The following is a 16251-nucleotide window of genomic DNA, read 5'->3' on the forward strand; positions in this document are numbered from 1 at the left end:
CACCAAAATATGTGCATTTTTTTAACAAATCTCCCTTGATACATACCGTTGGTTTGCAGGTTAAAATAGAACTGCTAATTTATTACTTTCCGTGAAAGTTGCTGACAATAATTTTCAAATCGTTATGAACTATTGAGATGTGTATAATTTTATGGGCTAGACTACATTAGCCGCGTAGTGGTGACACACGTATGCGAATACGAGTGTATGGAAGTATGTGTGTACACAGCGTCTCGAAAAACAGACGAATGTAACTGTTCCATTGGCGGTGTGGTATGGAAGATGGCTGAGACGCGTGCAAATGTATATCGACGAAGATGCTGGAAATCGTTTATTAAATAAATCTAAAATTATTATAATATGAATTCTAAGCGTAACCTTAGTGTTGCTTTACTTTTATTTCGTCGATTAAGATCCACAATTCTCAAGATGAACGACTGGAAAAGTGAATTGCTCCAATCATTGAAAAACGTGCGTACGATTCGTAAACAATGATACAACATTCGTAAATCTTACGTAATATCAAGGAACCCTTACTCAACTCTTACGGTAGAAGAGAAATAACGTAATAGACGTATCGCTCGAACGATAACGTATAGTACAGAACGTCGCATACTATCTCGTATTTTCGTTTTTCTTCGGGAAAAATTCATTTCTCAGAAAATCTATGCAGCGTACTCAAAATAAGGACTAAATAAATTTCGCCAGATTCTCGAAGATCGCTATTTTCGTTCGGGGTTTCATACACCAGAGAGACAGAAGTTATGGTCGTGCGAGGAAAGCGCGGATTCCTCGGATCCTCCTCCGGTCGGAAACTTCCTCTCGACTTCTTACAACACGGATGAAACCAACAGGGGTTGGACTACTTTAAAAGCTGCCATCCCTAGGTACCCGACCGTCTGTCGGAAGAATACCAAATGTGCCATAGCAGCACGTGTCTCTCTATCTTCTGTGTTGCTACCCGAACTTCGGATCTCCTTTTAATTTCCTGCATGTACCCTACGATGGTTAGCCTCACCGGCAACATAGAATAATTTAATGACACGTATTTCGAGTCGTTCGGGTATGAGATGCATGTTATGCATGCTATCCGGGATTTCGTGCTACTGAAAATCCTACGAGCAAGAGTTTCGCGACGCTGTGAAATTATGAAACATAGTGTGATGACGCGATAAAGCAAAGGAAATGACGTTTTCACGACTTTGTGGAACGCGAGAATCGTATCTTGTGAATACTCGGTGAATCTTGTTCGGGATAATATATCGCTTGTTTGTTAATAACGAAGAGTAATTTGGCATTTCGTGTGCTTGTTTATAGCATGCGTGTTAAATTTATATCGACGTGTATTTTTACAACATAGCCAATTACGAAAAAAAATTGCATGCGATACGGATTCGACAATGTTCCTTGTACAGTACATTGTATTTAATAGGATCGTTCTGCGTGTTTGGATTTGAGTAGACACGTTTTTTGACAATATTCGTGTAATGTCGATTTGGAAGGAGAACTGCGATCTACTTGACGACTATAAAAATAAATTTCTATAAATTGAATAACGTCGATGATTATGATATCGAAATAGGAATTATTCTTTCAATTCAAAGATATGTAAATGTACCGAATATTTGCAGAAAATATGTCAATTAATCGAAAAGCGATTAGAATCTATAGACTTGTATAAGAATTAAAAAAAATAAATTATCCATTAAAAAATGAATTCGAGTACGAAAAAATGTGAGAGCTTCTGTAAGGCAAAAGTAATATGCAAAGTTTCGAAATGGAGAGACACGTCTCGCGAGAGATACGTGAATTATTTGTTAGCATAAATGTAACACAGATAATGATGATTTTATCAACGATGAATTATATGAACATATTAACACAAGAATTAGCAAACTCATGAAAACATGTATTTTAAACATCTTGTTTTGCAATTACTAAATTCACGGCAATTTTCCCGTTAATAATCTCTGCTAGCCGTTTCATGGAATTACGTAGCAAGAATTTATCGAATACGCGATATAAATTCGGTTAAACGCTTCTCGTTAAACGACATATCGTTTTAGTGGAACGTTTCCAAGAAGATTAACAAGGTCCGGTAAATCGTTCGCAGAGAAAGGACCGGAACTTAATTTAATGTATATTTGGAAACAGAGGAATAGTAGACACTAGCGGGTAGTTTCTTTTAAACTTAGAACCAGCCAAGATTACTAGAATCCATGATCCTTTTTGCCGAGACCCTCTTACAAAGTTCCTTGCCATTTCGTTAACCTTTACGCCGAGAGACTTTCTTCCTCGTTTATCGCATGTCTAGTGGTCTTTAGCAATAGTCGTTTAATACCATGAGAGGAAATACAAAATAAATGGGATACCAAATAAAATAAAAGATCATATTTACCAATAAGATAAATACGTAATATACAAGGTGGTTGGTAACTGGTGGTACAAGCGGAAAGGGGGTGATTCTACGCGAAAAAAGAAGTCGAAAATATAGAATAAAAATCTTTCGTTCGAGGCTTTGTTTTCGAGAAAATCGACTTTGAATTTTCGCTCGGTACGCGTGCGGATCGTTGTCTCGATGGAAAAATGAAAAAAAAAATTTTTTATTCTATATTTTCGATTTCTTTTTTCGCGTAGAATCATCCCCTTTTTGCTTGTACCACCAGTTACCAACCACCCTGTATAAAATGGCCGTAAAATGGAACAAGGATAAGTCGCGTCTTTTATTTCGAACAATGTTTTCGTTTTTATAAATATGAATTTATTTAAATACCTGCAGTCTGACAATGATACGCGACCAAGTTCGATGCACCGTATCCACACGAGTCACAAAAGTGACGACGAAATTCTGAATTTCATCTGCGAAATTAACGTAACAGTGATGTGCAGGTGGTCAAGCCACGAAGCTAACTTTAAATTAATTGTGATTTTACGGGCTCGTGAGGATCCAGTGATTTACTCGAGAGGCCTGCAGTAACATTCCGCGTATGTATTTGCCAAATTTAGCAAAGGGATTAATTTAAGACACGTGAAATTCAGAATGAAACCTTTGTTCCTGAACGCAACGAGATATTCCCAGCTTGAAAACGACCAATTTGTATTATTGCAGCATTTTCTCAAACTCCAAACTCCGTACAAATCCCTTTTAGTACTGTTGCGTTTTACCCTCGCGAGAGTAACTCGATGTTTTTGTTAACTGTACTCTGTTGTACAGTGTACTCTAATCCGTACTCTTTCTCCGTGTGCTTTCTGTCTAAAGAGAAATCATTTCGTAGGGTGTGTCGTACCACGCGAACAATATTTTAAGAAATTGATTCGACACGAATAGATCATTTTTATAAATCTGTTATATCATGTTGAAATTGCCTTGAAATTTAAACGATACAGCGACTAAAGATTTATTTGAGAAAGAACAAACACTTATATCGAAAAGAAGCGAGAGGTTCCTCGAAACTGAAACAAATCTCGATCGCATCAACGCTCTAAAAAAAAGTTACGAACACGTGCACGATCAAGCTTCAGTTTCACAAAACACATCCGTTTTCCACTTCCAAATTCGCCATTAATCAATTGACCGGCGTTCGCCAAATAATTTGCAACGTCCAAACCGCTCTAAATTCGAGGATTTTCACGCTGCGCGACGAAAATGTGCTCCGTCTCCGTCCTGTCGCACGACAAAGTTTTCGCCGTGATAACGCTGCAAGATAAATGAAACGACAATCAGTCGAAGAGAATTGGAAGCGCCGCGACGAAGCTTCTCGCGTCTCGCGGAGCCGCGTGGAAAGCAGCGACTGGAAACGGTCACGGTCAAAGAATAAGCAGCAAACCCGTCACTCGAAAACTGGTCTTTGAACCGTGTTCTCTCCCCTAATGGTCGTACAATCGCGTTCATTTAATCGCCACCATGAAAGCTGCACGGGTTTCCCACGCGCCCGATTTATTTCTCGCTTGTCATACGTTTTGGAAATGTTCGCGGTAGATCGAACGAGTAAAATAAATCGTCGGTTAATGGACAGAAATCGAGTGGAATTCGATGTTTCGATATTTTCGAGATCGAGTTCTCGTGCAACAGTTTCTATGAAAATATTTCAATATCTTTTGTGCGTTTGATAATCTTGGTGAATTTTTCACCGAGTTTTCTTGCCACGCGTGTTTGCACTTTCGCGAAGGGTGCCTAGAGGATTCTCAAGGAAAAGACGACGGAAAAAGTTAGACGATAGTGGAGGACTCGATGTGGAAAGTTTTTCTCGTTAAAACGAAGATTAATTCGACGAATGTCACGGAACGTTTCGTTGAAACGGTTGAAATTAATGGTAATCCGTATGTCGGATGTACGTGTTTGATTAATCGAAAGAAATCACAGCAACCGGAGAGCCAGGTGGCAAGAAAACTTGTCCGGTGATTTATCGTTTTGTCCGAGGAAAAGGAAACGAACGCCGGTATCAGAATTTTCTTTCGTTTCAATGTGAAACAAGCAGGCGCATAGACATCCTGCTTCACGATGCATCGCGCTCGCAGCATTGTTTAAAATGATATACCGCTTTTTGTCTCCAAACATGGCGCAGGTAAAACCTGATGAAAAGTAATTGGCACTCTTCCCTATCTAAGTTTGCCGCAACTATAATTAGAGTTATTCTGGGAAATATGTGCGACTAAGTTTCCTTCTACGGGCAACGAGTTGCTTCGTAATGGTTAAACTAGTTTTGCATCAAGTTCTATTCGCAGTCGACGCGAACTTCGCTTCGATGAGAATCCTGCCAAATCGTGTTTTCGATCTTATTCGTCAGAATTTTGGAACACTTTGACGATTCTTTATCATAACACACAGGTAACAATTAACAGACAAATTCGATATTTCAAAATCACCGAAGAAATCCATTCTCTTCGTTCACCAGGTACCACGAGTTTTGTATCTTAATAATTGCGTTTATTTAACGTCAAACAAATTTCTTCTTCTTTGACGATAATTCGCGCTAGAGACTCTTTTAATATTTCAACATCACGACATAGTTGAAATACGAAGTGCCGAAAAGGAGCAAATCCACCGTAACGTCTCGTCGTAACAAGAAAACTTGTAGCAGCTTCCTCTACGAGCAGCTGAAATTTATTGAAACTTAAATGAGTGTCTTACGATCTCTACGGCTTCCACGATCTTCCATAAATCAGAATAATTGTAAAGGTTGACCATTCTTCTGCTCGTTTAAGAAAGAACGTAACTTGAAGAAGCAACTCGGACATAGAGTGCACTTAGAGCAAAGAACCGCGGTACGATGCGTAGTTCAATTGGCGGAGGTTCAACGCGACAGAAAGAGCTCTCTCGGGGAAACCTAAAACTGCTACTTTACAGGGGCAATGAGATGGTTGTTCGTGAGTCGCGTAGCAGACGTCGAAGCATTTCCGGAGTATTTCTCCCGCCTGGCTCTTTCTTTGTTCCCCGAGAAAGATATTCTTCGTGTGTTTTTACGGTATCCCAAGAATCGAAAGCATTATACGCAACGCTATAGGGAAGGCATAAGGTGTCGTAAACCACCTAGTACCATCGTCGAGGGAAATGCAGGTGAAGAAAGAAAGAAAGAAAGAAAGAAAGAAAGAAAGAAAGAGAGAGAGAGAGAGAGAGAGAGAGAGCTTCTATCGACGAGATAGTCCAAAAAAGGCTGAGATGCTCTTCAAATTCGAACAGATTGGCTCGATGTGTAACTTTAAAGAACGGTATAGATATATTTCATCCATTCAGGAACAAAATGTTCTTGAGTTATGAGATTATGTCTTTTTTTATCGATTACTGACGTAAGAAATAGATTTCTTCCGATGGTTTCGTAAAAGAAGATAATACGCTGAAATGGAAGAGCAGTTTCACTGGAAACGGTAGTTGGTTCACTGTTTCATAGATACTTTCTAGATTTACACGGAAGTATTTTTGGAAATATCGAATGATCTCTCGAAAAAGGAAAACTTCCGAACAGATAGACTAACGCAAAAGAAAAATGACAGAATGAAGTTACCTCGCGCCTGTCGACCAAACAAGATGAATTCCACTCGAGTCTTAAACTTTTCACGGAAATTCGTCAAGTATTAAGAGATGAAAGACGACCGCGACCGACTTTTACAGGAAACTAGCAATGCCATAACTCTTGTACGGTACTTTCGAAGTATATGTATACTTCCAACCGAGTCGTAACTATTTCGCTAAAGAAATTCGAACCAAGGAAACGGAAATACCCTGCACATAGAAGGTATTCAAATTTAGGCTACAGGAATAAGGTGAAGAGAGCTTGACCCGGATCTCTAATTCCATTAGACTTCGCGTCGATTGCTTCTTTTTTTTTCTTTCTTTCTTTTTCTTTATTTAACATTCAGCATGGCTGTTTATAGAAATTATTTGCAAAGCACTCGACACGAATCAAACGTTCGAACAATATCCGCATTTCTCTGTGAAAAGAACAATCGCGATTGTAAGCAACTGAAGTAACGACAAATACGATATGTCGTTCAGTGTATTCGAAAGGAGAATAAAGAAAGAGAAATATTAATACTGCGAATTACCACGCTGATCTCTCGTGAATAAAAAAGAACGAGGAAAGGAAGCTCGTCGAGTATCGGACTGAATTTCAGCCGGCTCTTTTTGCCAAGAATTTTCAGCCAAAATCTCTTTCTCTTCATTTGCACCTTCATCCCGTATAGTGATATGTGGCGGAATGTGGCGGCGTAGAGGCCGTGGAAAGTGAAAATTACGAGGCTCGGAAGCTGGAACTGGCGCGAACGGCCTTTTGTCTCTCGACGCTGAAAATCAGCGTAATGAGAGCGTAATCGCACCGCCGTGTATGTAACTGCAGCCTGTCCAGCCACTTTTGAAATACGAACGTCGCGGTTAACCAGCCACATATTGGGAAGCTGATGAAACCCGCAGCGCACGGTTCGATGTTCGATTCGAGCGATCGGCTCGATGACAACAGTTTTTGGTGATTAAATTGACCGTCAAGCGGTCTCCGTGGTTTGGGAATCGTTGATGGACCTCGATTGATGTTCTGTAAAATAATATGAACGGTGCAAACGTTGAGGTTTTTAAAGGTAGATATATGCAAGCGTGTGATAACGAATGCAGAAAATCAGATTTATCGTATTTATTTGAAACTGTGGATTAACTGCGGTTTTCTCTGATATTTGATTCTGATATTAGATAAGAGAAGATCAATTTTCAAATAAAATTCTGCGTCGATTATACCAACTCTTTTCGCTATCCTGATGATTTATAAAACCAATTTCGTACGCATCTTGCATTACAGGTGAGTAGTAGCAGCGTTAAAAATAGACACAAGTTCCATTTGGAGAGTCGTTCTACAAGAAGCTATAACTCGAGCAGAATCTCGCTGTCTTCGAAACAGAAGATCGAGGATTTCGCACGAAAGCAAAAGGACGCGGTTGGTCGTTTAACGCTTGGCGTAACTCTGTCGTTATAAATACCATCGATCATGGAGCGGCTGGAGCCGTCGCGACGCGCCTACGATTACAACGCATCCAGGAAACAGGTGAAACAGGGGAATACGCGGTAGTGCATAAAATCCGACTAGTATCATAGGGTACGGCAGGTGATGGATCCTCCGTCAAATGTCAAACGTTGTCGTTCAGTGTGCACGGGACCGAGTCGAAATATCGACAGACCTTGCGCGGCCCTATTACCCTTTCTCCGTCGATAGTTAACCTCGAGTAGCCTTTGTGTGTGTATCTCGAACGCGACGTCGAGGTCGATGACTGGTTTTCCGACGTGAAATTCGATATGAACGTCAGCTCGAAATATTATACAATTAAAGGATGAAGGGAAAACATTGAAAGCATTGGATAATGCGATATTGATTTTTCCCTTATTTTATTCCCTTATTTTCCACGGAATATCGTTCAAATTTTGGCAACGATTAATTGTATTACATTTTACGCGTCAAGTTTTATAAATGCGATTCGAACGTTCCGAATATACACGGTGTCCCAGGGCTTGACAGTGACACGAAAATGTAAAAAATGTGAAACGGTACAAACGTATCAGGCGTCGTATCGAAACGAGAAAGCTAGGGCTTCGTTACTTTCTTCCTATCATCTTTGTTTTTCTTCGTTCCATATAAATATTTAGCCATCGTTCTGTAACAGTTTATACAATATAACTTTGCTTAGAAGATAGCAAAATGCGGAGTGCAAACTGTTTCATTCTATCTTGAAGATCGAATAAAATCCTGGATAGGGTTTGATAAGTCCTGAGTCGAATTTCATACAGCGATTTGGTGGTTAAGTTTAACACTAGAACTACCACACCAGTCAAAATGACTGGTTCTACAATTTTATAAATGTGTCAACCCCCGTTTAGGGACTGTAGCCCCAAATGGATTAATAATGCCAAAAAATCTATTACGTAACATGGAATTTCTTCTGTAGGAAAATCATAAATCTGTGGCGGATCGGTATCAACAGGACGCTGACAGGACGAGGCATCAACGCGGCGCAACACCTCCCGGACGATCCGCGGGTACCAACCGCCAACACTAGAGGGCTACGACGACAACGAGTCTGTCTGTCTAACTCGCTAGCGGTCGAATATACGAGCGATTGATATAAATACCGCACCTAGCAAGACTCCCTCTACGTCTAAGACAGGGACTACCGGGCATAGCCTTACTGACGAGTCCACCGGTAGTCCCGGGACGAAACGCAAACTCTCTTTTCATCCGCCACAAATCAATAAATATATAAAATATTGGAATACAACGATATTAATCGCATACAGATGAGGTGATTGATCGAACGGATTCTTTCCTTCGTTGCCCAGCGATATCCCCACTAGCGTGCGTTCGTTAGATGTACCGCTGCGGCTAGCACGTGCATGTTCTTTCGAGAATTCGGCGGAAGAAGCGTAAGGATATGGTTGGAATATTCTCGATGGGCACGTCGAGAAGCTACTAAAAGGTTCTGTGGCATATGTGACGCCACACAATAATCCACACAGGTCACACTCATTACTGCATAGAGAGTGGGGTTCTAAACTTTTTCAAGGGCCATGGGTCACTAAGCCAGTCAGTCCGTGAATAACTAGCCAACTATCTACATTCCAGAACACACACTTATAATTCCTGTAATAATTGTTTAATAAATATCACATTATATTATTTCAACACAAACATTGTGTCTTCCACGGATTATTAATCTTAATTCCAAGATTAAATTCCAACATAAAAATATTTTATTATTACATATTTTTTTAAAGACCAGTCATTTTGATTGATTTTGGTAGAAATAGCTTCGTGTTAACAATCGGCGAATCAATAAATTTCTAGAAACGAAGTGTGTCCAGAGTTTCTGGAGTATTCCACGGAAAATATAATTTCTCAGAAATTTTCTTTCAGCCCTGAAACTTCGTTATTTCCATTATTCCTTACTTCCTCTCTACTTTCAAGCAATCCTTTATCAAGGCGTTGTCGCAGGATCGACAAGCGTTAGCTGGGTTCTAAGCGAGCAAAGGAAGATTTTTAGTGGAAGAAACGTACATCATGGGATCAGGCACGATAAATCACGATCGGGAAACGAATGGAACGGAACGTGCCGGTACACGAAACCCGAATTTCATCCACAGGTCGCGCGACCGCCTCTCTTCCAAGTCTGTCGTTCGCTTGCATTCGACTACCTTGAAATATCGACAAACAGGAGTCATTGTTCCAGCGTCGATGGTTCAGCGAGACAGGGATAGTTCGGCCGCATAATTCTCGACTTTCAGCGACGCCGCGGCACAATACGCCTCTGACACTCTCTGTCTAAATAGGCAGACATAACTTTTCCTAAAATAATCCCGGCCAGAATAATTTACAATCCCGTATACATGTAGTAGACAAAGGATGAACTTTCAAAATTTCCATTAACTGTTTATGACAACATCGTCCAATTAAAAAACTTGGTAAATGTAGTTTTTCAAATTTTAATTGCTTCTAATTCGATGACCAAGAGCTATAGCACTAGGTTGTCCGAAAAGTTACTTTCGTTTTATGAGGAAATAATAGACGCACAACGTTTTTTTGTTTTATATTATTTTGTCGAATCACGTACGATCCATTTTGTTCTGTTGAGATAAACATCGCGACATTTCACACACTCGGTTTCACGTTTGTACGAAGGTGTCTTGTTATAAAAAAAACACGTTTGGGGGGAAAAAGACATTTTCCGGACAACCTAATAGCTGCAATGAGATTATAGAAAAATATAGTATTACACAATTATTAACGTATTAAAGAAACTTTGGTATCTTGCGATCTCGTTTACGGAATTCACAGTAGGTATGTCCGATTATATAATTAAATTTCTCTGATCTGAGTTGCAGTGTTTTACACGTGGTAATTAGTATTTATACGAAACCGTGGAGCAGGATCGAAAGAAGCTGCATTTTATGCGTGGAAGCGCACTGTGACCCGATCGACGTGAATGAAAACGAAGAACAACGACGGTTCGCAGGTAATATTCTCGCTAAAGAAAAGAAAAGGAAGAGGAAAAAGAAACGGGATCCAGGTGCATCGACTCGCTTTTCTTCCGTTGCCTTTTATCGGCGTAACGCGCGTCGCCTCTCGCCGCCCGAGTAAAATTAATAATTTCCTGGTAGCTGAAATAAAATTCGCTGAAATAAAATCCGCTAGACACTCGAAACGATCCATTAACTGATATTTTTGCGCGGTCGCATTCAGCCGCTAAAAAGCCTTCATTACGACCGATTGAGCCTCGAACAGAACTCGACGCGATGAAACAGCTTTTTTCGCTTTTTTTTTGTATTTTTCCTTTTTTTTTTAAATCAGGCATTTCGTCCAGCAAACAATCGGACGTTTTCCATTTATTTGGCGTGTAACAACGAACGAATGACTCTCATTAAATTATTTCTCAACTTTTGTATGGAACTAGCCAGTCGTGCGAGAGCGAACAATGAAATTTTCATGACCCACGACCGATCGAATGACAAGTAGACGACAAAATAAACTGACCTAGCTCGACTAACGCCAATATGTCAAACACTCGATACTCTAACACAATGTTTGTCTAATTCCAAGCTTTCCAAAGTTCCACGTCATATCGTATCTCGACAGGATGTAACAGCCTCACTTTGTAACATCTCACTCTCTATATACAGAATGTCTCAGCAATCATGGTATGATCGCTAGAAGTGAGAGATTACATTGTATGAAAAAGCAGGTGGAAAATGTAGAATAAAGCTTTCGTTTTTGTAAAACAAGGTTTTCGTTTCGGTAGAATAAAGTTTACCCGTTCGTGTGCTTCATTTCAATGTAACAGACTTCATAATTTCGAGCATGCGAGAACGAGGTTCGGTCCTCGTAAACGCCAGGATGCCGAACAAAGGCCAAACTCATTGTATTCTCCGATACACAATGTCGGTAGCACGTTAAAGATCCTGGCTCCTCGATATTCAGCCAGAACTAATTTTCAGCCGCTTTGCAACGCTGATTGGATTTCGCATTCTCGATTAGCCACGGCTCGCGCGACAGGATTAAACGATGACCCGCGAAATTCAACGAGTGAAATCTTCGTAAATAATACAGAGAGAAAAGCAGGGGCAAAGAGAGAGGGGGGGGGAGAGAGAGAGAGAGAGAGTTGTTGATAAAAACGAAGCCAAATGGATCGTAATGAGTCGTCGAACGAGCTGGATATCGTTTCATCGACGAATCGGTCTGTTCCCTCAAAATTAATTCGACCATTAACAGAAGAGCGTTGGCAATACTCGTTGCAATTGGGAAATTTTCTGCGTTTCGATTGTGTGAAGAATTGTATGAAGCGTATTTGTATAAAAAAATTGTAGAAAATGGTGACGTTGCGAAATTGTCGATGAACGAACTAATTCCCTCGAAATTATCTCGAACACTTATAGAAGAAGATACCAATCTTCTTTATTTTTTCCATCTTAAGAATTAAATGTCTGTCTTAAGAAGAAAATGCTCTATTTCCACGGCCAGAAGAATTGCGTAAAGTGTACTCGCGTAAAATGTTATAGAAAGTAGCGATATATCGTAATTGTCAATAATGAGATTGTAAATGATGTTAACGGAATGACGGAATAATGTAAATTGCGTAAATTGGATTCTTGTTCTCTTGCTTGTTTTCTATGTTATAATAGTCGATAGTCGACTTGGAAAATTTATATTTCCTCTTTGCCACGTTGTAAGAGAGAAAGTATTAGTTATAGATGCTACGAATAGGTGACGCGTTCGACAGCTATTGGAAAGATGAATTAAAAGAAGGTTTCCAAGAGGCGAGTTCGTAACTGCTGTGAATTATTACCCAGAACGTATGTGTTAACGTGCGATGATGCGATTGCATGGCGAGCTAACGGGAAGTTAAAGAGACGTGAAAGAACGCAGTTAAAGAATGGGCTGGTCGAAGCCAACCGAAGCGACACTACCGAACCGAGCCACGTTAAACAAGATTAATTGGCTACACGTGTTATAGTTCTTCAAGAATTCTTATTGTTAGGTTCTTCGTTTACAAACACCAATAAATACATTAATACATTTTAATTCTTTTAATTGTTTCACAACTATTAATTAATTAACAGCGATTAATTTTTCATTGCTAATTTTAACGTTACGTACCGTCAGCTAAATTAATACGCTTTCAACGGTAAGATATAAACAGTATTTTTCTAACTTTAATAACTTCAGTCGCAGTGTACTTTATTTCAAATGAATTATTCCAATTATTAAAAGTTTCAACAGAAAGGACTTTCATGAAACAATGACAATGAAACAATTCATACAATAATATATAGAATTTATTACCATCTCGAAAAGCGAGTCAATTACGTGCACGCATATTTTTCAGAACAGAAGTTGCATTATCGAGGAGTGGCTGATGTTCCGTTTACGGGTCATCTGTTATCGATCCACTTTCCGTCTGTTATTACCGTCATCGTGCGTGAAAATTAACACTTGTGTTTCCTATTAATACGAGTACTACATATTATTTAACGACTTGGATCAGCGCGTTGCGTAATTCCAACAATCTAATACCGATTCTTCGTTATCCGATTTCAACCACAACGAACTTTCGTGATTTTCGCGTGGATCCAGTTTTCGCGCACACCATACACCATAGCCACTTTCCTCTCAGTTGACGTTAATTCATTCGATGTACACCGTGTAACCAAGTTATCGTGTTTATCGATAAGCTTATCGGATATAAGCTCTATCGATGCGGCAACTGAAAGGGTTGTACGAGTATCGAGCTGTCGGGTCGTGGTTGTGTTAGGCGACCGTTGACATATGAAACTTTAACAAGTATCGAAATCACTATGGTTACATTATGTTAGCTAAATAGCTGAGCGTAAAATTTGCAAATTTTAGGTTCCAAAGCGATGATACTGATTTAGAATACAGGATATTAAGAATATCTGAGCGTAATGTATCGAATTATTCTGACCAGGTTTTTCAATTAATATTTCTAGGTTTCTGGCATAACTTTTTCCGATTAATCAAATCACTCGCCATAGAATTGATTCATGGCGTTCCGTCACTGTGATCTATGTTAAAATCAAATAACTAAGCAGCCGATCGTTACCAACTTGGAAATTTGAGTTTTAGAAACAACACCGAGACAGAAAATTTGGTTTGAAAAATATTCGAGGGTGATGTATAAATTATTGCAACGAGATTGCCACCCTAATTTTCCTCCTCCGATTAATCAAATCAGAGACAATGCAATCTATTCCCGTCATGCTGTCTCGCTGCAATTTATATACTTCCAATTAACCTTCCGTCATCCCTCAAAATTAGTCGAGTTAAATGCAACAGTGATTAGTGTATAGAAACTACATTCGTGGAAGTTCGTTCGTAACAAGAAATTCCAGCGAGAGCCATGATTATGGTTAACGTTGTTAATTAGCCGGTCTATTGGCCGTGTAAAGGATGCGCTTGAGTTTGTAGCGTTCAGTTTACTGTCCTGACACTGGCTGACACTTTAAGAGGCCGAGTAGTCTCCTGTAAGCGTTCTAACGTCTCGACGTTGCCGTTTAATCGTCCGGAATAATTACAGAACGAACAAATCGAACGAACAAGAGTCTATTTATCATGCATACGCGAAGTAAACCATTCGACAAGATAAAAAGTATGACGCAGACAAGATACGGATATTACAGACCAAACTTGTAACGTTTCATAAAATCTAGGTGACAAGAAAGAAATTTCAAGCGAATCCTTGGAATTTTCCCTTTCGTAATTGCAACGTTAAAAACGCTGAATTTGATATGATTTGAAATGACGACAAAAAAAAGAGGAAAGAAAAAAAGAATTATCGCAACGTTAGTTCTCAATGAGTAAAGAACAAATTACTATAATTTTGCGCAACTTGGAAATTTAAGAAGAAGTAGGGAGTTGGTCGTGAGATTTCTGAGAGGAAATTGTTGAGATTTTGAGAACGCGGGAGCATCAACCGCATCTCGATGGATGTGCCTGATAATTACCAATTAACGTCCATAATAGATCGGTGCAGCGATGTACTTTCGTGACAGTGCGCGTGTCAGTCGGATATAGAGCAGGCTGTATTACCGTGGATCGTCTCGAACGGGGGTGATCGACCTTTGTCGATGCATTGTTCGCGCGTTCGACTAAATAGCGAGTACGCGTGCATTGGAAAATTGGCAAAAGCCACTGCTTTCAAGGAATGAGATCGAGTTAGAGCGGTTAGAGAGGATCGTTACATAGAAGGTGCACCGTGAACTTTTCCACGTTGTCGAGAACTTTCCGAAAAGTTTATGCTACTACGGTGGATGTCAACGATCTCTTTTACCTTACAATCTTATGTTCAACGCAAATATAGACAAATTATTGTGTATTTAAGCAAACAACCAGTAATTGTAGACAAACAAACGGAGATTGTAAATAAATCAGAGAGAGAAAGGGGGAGTAAACAAACAAATGGAGAATATAAACAAACGAACGAAGCGTAGTCAACAATACGTATTAATCTCTACGATCTACGATTTACGTTCGAGAATTTTGGCCGAAAACGTAAACAAGCTATTATACAGGGTGGTTGGTAACTGGTGGTACAAGCAAAAGGGGGGTGATTCTACGCGAAAAAATAAGTCGAAAATATAGAATAAAAATTTTTCGTTCGAGGCTTTGTTTTCGAGAAAATCGACTTTGAATTTTCGCTCGGTACTTGAATTTTCGCACTTTATCGCTTCTCGTTATAACGGATCTCACTGTAGATCGTTGTCTCGTTGGAAAAATTAAAAAAAAATTTTTATTCTATATTTTCGACTTCTTTTTTCGCGTACAATCACCCTCTTTCCGCTTGTGTCACCAGTTACCAACCACCCTGTATATTATATTTGGCCCGATCATCATACTACGGGCTATGCCCATAATATTTACATTTGGTCCGATCATCTACGACGGGCTGTGTCCGTAACATTTACGTTTGGTCCGATCACCGTACTACGGGCTATGGCCGTAGTTGTAGGTCAAGGGGTTAATTGTATCGCACATTGTACAATATCGCACCGGTAGTTTTGCCTAGTAGATTTTCCTTGAATCATGTTCGTGACAATTTACTATCGCTGAAGCATCCATGTAACTTGCGAATGGGCCTTGTCTGTGACGTCGAAAAAGATCGCAGTAATGAGGCGTTTCGTCTAAGTGCGAGACAAGGCCAAACTGGCAGCTCGTTGAGTAACGTTTATGTTTCAATGGAGATTCAACGGAGCAATGGGTTACCATAAACGTATTATCTGGTTTAACTGGCAGAGAATTGACTGTGCATACGTTTATGCATGCACGATGTACAGGTCCGTGGTTGTCTACGTTATGACGTCTTGTAAGTACTTCGTAAACACGTGAGATCTACGATCGAAGTTCATTTCGTGCGCGCAAGTTCGACAATACACGCGAGATACCTTGCACACGGGCTCGAAGCCTCTTCCACTCGGACAATGAGCAATTTACGCTGATCTGGGAAATTACCATTTAAGCTTCGTTCCTCGAGCTTGTCTGGTTAGCCTTCGATTTTCATCGATGGGGTAGATTTCGTGCTCCAGAGAGCCGATGAAATTTCCCTCAATCAACGAATGACACCTACATAAATACGAGTTCCTAACTGCGTACACAGTCTTGGAACGCGCGCCTGTCTAAATTTTGAAGAGTATTTTGCAAGTGAAAATTTGAAAAGATTTTCGATAAATTTAGATTAGGTCCTCGTTTAATAATAATATTGACAAGCTACGTA

The 16251-nt window shown here is 39.8% G+C and overlaps 1 protein-coding gene across 2 annotated transcripts in view; it reads right to left on the minus strand.

Moving 5' to 3' along the window:
* Positions 1-16251, minus strand: part of LOC126865049 (protein-tyrosine sulfotransferase) — a 181405-nt gene that overhangs the window by 107317 nt on the left and 57837 nt on the right. The gene's annotated exons all lie outside the window — the stretch shown is intronic.

Source organism: Bombus huntii, chromosome 4 (assembly GCF_024542735.1).
Source record: "Bombus huntii isolate Logan2020A chromosome 4, iyBomHunt1.1, whole genome shotgun sequence".
Taxonomy (NCBI): Eukaryota; Metazoa; Arthropoda; class Insecta; order Hymenoptera; family Apidae; genus Bombus; species Bombus huntii.